Source organism: Triticum dicoccoides, chromosome 7A, assembly GCF_002162155.2.
Source record: "Triticum dicoccoides isolate Atlit2015 ecotype Zavitan chromosome 7A, WEW_v2.0, whole genome shotgun sequence".
NCBI lineage: Eukaryota > Viridiplantae > Streptophyta > Magnoliopsida > Poales > Poaceae > Triticum > Triticum dicoccoides.
The window spans coordinates 124,386,513-124,391,469 of record NC_041392.1 but is presented as its reverse complement, the minus strand read 5'-3'; the positions used below and the strand labels follow the sequence as shown (position 1 = coordinate 124,391,469).

Sequence of the window (4,957 nt, the reverse complement as noted above, 5' to 3'; positions counted from 1 at the left end):
CGGCGTATCCACCTTATTAACCTCATCTTCTGTGAACATCCCATAAACGTTCTTGTTGCACCTTCTTGACCTCATCTTCCATGAGCATCCCATCAACATTATTTACCTTATAAAAGAGATTAGAAGGATACTTTCGAAAAACTGATTAGGTTCTGCATTAGGCTGAATATTTCTTGTGAGGGTGACGAGGCTTGTATGCAGAGGATGTTCTGTTGTTGTTGTTACACTTGTCATGTGTGCTGCTAGATGTACATAAATGCATGACCAAAACAAGATTTAGTTAGTTGTGCATGGTTCGCAAAGTCTGCCGGTTTGCAAAGTCATGCACATTCATGTTTTCATGCACAGTAGTAGATTCTCACGAAGAAAGAAAAATGGACTGGACGGTATAATCATTTGTCAAACTGAATTGATGTCGAAAAGCAAAACAAAACAAAAATGCAAACTGAATTACTGAACTCACAAAGGGAAAGGCGGAAATTACTGCATCAGAGAACTAGAATATCAACCTCAGCATGGAGAACTAAAATAACCGGGGCACCTAGGTGCCTGGGCACCTAAGCCTGTTATGGCAAGCCATATTCGTTCATGCATGTGTACTATCGACAATATAACGACTTTCCAAGTTTGGTTACATGTACTTTAACCATTAACAACCAGCGATTCCTTTCCAAAAAATACTATACTATTGGTTTCATAGAAAGTTTCCTTTCCAAGCTAAAACCGCATGGTATTTTTCTATAAAATGCACTGTATTATGTGTTCATTAAAAATATTTTGAACTCTCATACCTCCCGTTGACTTCTAGAAAAAATGGTGTGCGTACATATTATTAAGCAAAAATGTTCCACTCAGTCGACCAAACAATCAGCTCAAACCCTAACTGAGTCAGGGCCCTGGCATATCTGTGAGGTAATGTACATGGAAGAACATTGATAAATGAGATGACTCCTGTGATCCAGAAACTACTCATATATCAATGCAAAATATAGCAAACAATCACGTGGGATTGTCGAGAAGTGCACTGAAAGCATAAGGACTCTCTCGTGAGCATCCCATCATTTCAGCTTTTTGTGGCCGGAGCTGTGGAGGGGGGCGTTGGGCTTACCAGCTGCCGGCGACGCGTGGAGCGGGAGTTCTTGCATCAGGCGAAGGCGAGGATGAGCACGACGCCCACGTTGATCCCCACCGCCAGTCCCATTCAGAACCCCATTCCTTCTCCTCTCTCTACTCCCCTACATTGGAGGGAGTAGGCCTGTCTGGGATTCTGCTCCACCACTCAAAAACTTCACATTCCTCGGGGAACAAACTGCAAGATGACACATCTTCATCTCGTGGGAGACAGGGAGTGCTCCTGAGGGATAGTTTCATGCCCATCTTGATTCTGCTCATTGGGAGCACCTTGCCCTTTCGCGTTCTCGAAGAAAATCGCTCGCTTCACTCTGTGAGATGACTCATCGACCTTGCTTTCAGATTGCAAGTCAGATAATAGCGACATTTGCCCCATTGCTTCAAGCTCCTTCCACTGGCTCGTCCACCTTATCAACTGATGGCTTCTCTGCATCCTTGCTGATTGGACCTACCCCATCCTTACTACAACCTCGTTCCCCAACCTTACCTACCCATCCTTACTACAACCTCGTTCCCCAACCTTACCTACCCCATCACCGCGAGCTATTGGAATATCAAAAATGACATCATTCTGTTCATCTGATTCTGGTGGAGAACTTCTAGAAGCAGCATGAACATCTAACAAGAGTTGCTCTGTTCGCTTGCAATGGATTGTTTGCAGCACCTTCCCAAAAGAATTTAGGGCGCCTTTGATCTCTACAACATATGTTTTGGTGTGCTTGTCATAGATTGCAGCCAAATGTGGTGGGAGCTGCATCAACAAAAAGAAAAAAAGAAAAAGCTAGTGTTAGAAGAGCTTGAAAGAAAGGTAAAAAAATGTTTGTTGTTTGCATACTGGAACATGATAAGAAAGAAATATGCGAAATCTTTAAAAAAATATACTACTGATAAGGATGAAATAAGAATGTTAAAAAGAAGCACTGAACACAAGGATGGGAGGAAATCACCTCCAACTCTACACCAAATGGTGCTAGGTTGTTCAGCCACTGGTCTAGTGAACCGCACAACTCTTTATTAACACTCTTGACATTTTCCTTTGGAACGCTATCTCCCACAGGATCATTTGTAGTCCCATCGTCTCGAGTACCAGAGATGTCCAAGCCATTGGCAGTAGCATGGTCTTGAGCAACAACCACCTCCGGGCCATTGGCGGACCCTCCCATTTCTGCATCAGCCCTCGCTGTATCTTCGACAGTTGTTTCCAGCAGGACCACCACCTTGGGAATTCAATGTTGCGTATGGTGTGTCTGACAAAAGGAGGAGCTGTAAAAACAGGGGAAACCCCACATAAGAACCACATGAAAAAGACAAAAAGAAAATGGAAGCAAACAAAAAAATGCTTCAAAAAGGGAAGAGGAAAATGATCGTGGAACTTACAGGCCGCATCCCGAATGAGGCTTTGCCCAAGCAAAGCTTGTTCTTGTTGTATACCAACACAAGAGCAAAATCCTTATCGCACACAAAGCAAGCTCTCGGCAGAGAGAGGTTCAATTTATGCTCATCTATGCCAGGGGGGAGGGAAAATCAGATCCACATATACAACCTGTTTTTTTTTGCCACAAGAATCTTTTTTTAATTATTCTTGGGTTGTAAGCACAAAAAAATAATGACATACATAAGAACACTCAAATAAGGTGTTGTGATTACCGCTCGCATAGGGAAGCATCCGCCAACCAAGAATGGAGAGGAAGGCTGCAACTCTGCCTTGTCCTTGCAATTCTTTACTTCTTTCATCGCAAAGTTTAGAATGTGCTCATCCCAGGCAAACTCAGCAACCTTGTCCATCTCTATCAGGCTTTTTAGGCACTCCAGGGGGACCATATTGCCGGTGCCCGGACATAAAGTTGTTGCAAGTGATAACATCACCCAAGACCTTCGGATGGTGAGAGCATCACCATTAGCCGCTCTATGCAGTACTTTGTGAGCAATGGGAGCCCTCCCTCCCATTCTTGTGGTAAATGTTGAGGAGATCACATTGCTCATGTCTCTTCAAGAGCTCCATCAGTCTGTTGCCTGAGGGGAGATTAAACTTCTTCACCATGTCTCTTGTGAATACAATTGGCTTCTTCCGATCAATCCTAATAAAACAAAAAACATTTGTTGTATAGTATGTGAGAGACCACATGGTTCAGATGAAGGCAAACTTGCAGGTTACGAGTAAAGTATAAAAAAGAGACCTGGGTTTTTAGAAGGAAGGTGTGATGTATCCAAGGTTTTTGAGGTCGATGAGTCATTCTGGAGTAGCGACTCTTGACGAGTTGTGCCCTGTCGATCGACTAGTCAAAGTGTATGAGTCGACTTCCAGTTACGACTCATCGACTAGTGTTCGACTCGAAAACAGTGCATGTATCAGGGTCAATGTTCATCACAATCCACTCGATCAGCTGATATGGACAGTGAATGGTGCAATCCTGATGAGATCACCAAAGCCGATGCCATCTATGATGCGCCTCTTTGGTGGATTGAGCTTGGTTTTTGCAACAACACACAAACGTTAGACTCTGACTCCATTTCTTCTTCTTCCTCTGAAATGCTGCGTAAAGAACAAAAAGAAACATGAAACAACATTAAAACACAGATAAAAACAACCCACATTCGAGACACAAAAAATGGAAATTTTATCTTGTGTGCGTGCATAAATCAAAGCAACAATTGCACATGCCAACAAGGAAAAAATAGCATGTGCATAAAAATGGATATCTCCATTAGCTAAACACATATGGAAGCATAGCAAGCATGATGTTGCAACAAAAAAAGCAGGGGGTCAGCTGTTTCTACACCGCAATCGTCTCCGTAAAAAACAGGGGGCCAACAGGTATACAACACGACACTCCGATTACTACACATGCTATCGCAACAAAAAAGGTACATAATCTGGGGATGCGAGTGAGAAAACACTCTCACTGTCTACAAAATCCATCTCAGTACCTCCAAAGCAACAAAAATCATGAACATTCTCCAAGCAACAACAACAACCAATTCAAAATGGGGGGAGGATAGAGAACAATCCCACTGATCACATGCAGAGCCCTCTCTGCTTAGTGCTACTACAATCAGTCACCAATAAAACCCCAAAAACATCCATGCTACTCGGAAATCAACATAATCACAAAATAAATGGCCTATGAACACTAAGGGACGAAATTGGTCAAATCGACCATAAGACCCTAGGGTTTTGCCTAGAACCTACTCAAACTAGACCATCCCCTGTCTCTAATCTACAATAGCGACACGGAGTCCCTCAACTACACCCTCCGGTCTCTAATCCGCCGAAAAACAACGCAAAATGGGGATCCTAGGGTTCGCCGGCGACGAGTGGATGCGAGGATAAGGGAGCTTACCTGACGTCGGCCGCCGCTACAGGGGGCCGCGCTGATCCAGCGCGTCGCCGACGCCCCTCCCGCCGTCCCTCCAGTCGCTGAATCCGTCGTCGCCGCCACGGCCTTCTCTCATAATCGCACCCAAATGCTCCCTGCGTGCTCTACTGCGGGCCGCTGCGTGATCTGGCTGGACGCAGAACGAGCATGCAGCAAACGAGACGTGGGACCCACTTGCAGCACCTGTGTAATGTAATTACAAAGCAGATCGTTCCTCTGTCCACCGTGCGATCATCAGGCAATCAGACGGTTGCCGATGCGGTCGCTCGCGCGAGTGTGAACAGCCGGCTAAATCACAGTTCTCCTGCGCTTCTTCGAAAAAAAATAGATAAAAGCATTTTCGATTTTGTTACTTGGTGGACCGGACCCAAAGCTCTCTATAGCATCATCGGAATTCAGAAGGGACGATCCTCAAAAAAAAGCGATGCAAAATCTGGGTGAGCTTTTTT

At 44.5% G+C, this 4,957-nt stretch overlaps 1 long non-coding RNA gene across 1 annotated transcript; it reads right to left on the bottom strand.

Moving 5' to 3' along the window:
• Positions 1–2,293: 2,293 nt before the first annotated feature.
• On the bottom strand, positions 2,294–3,181 carry LOC119328639. The gene is made up of 3 exons (XR_005159068.1): positions 2,779–3,181; positions 2,509–2,674; positions 2,294–2,394 (listed from the first exon to the last, which is right to left on the bottom strand). It is a non-coding gene; the product is annotated as an uncharacterized LOC119328639 (long non-coding RNA).
• Between the last annotated feature and the right edge of the window lie 1,776 nt (positions 3,182–4,957).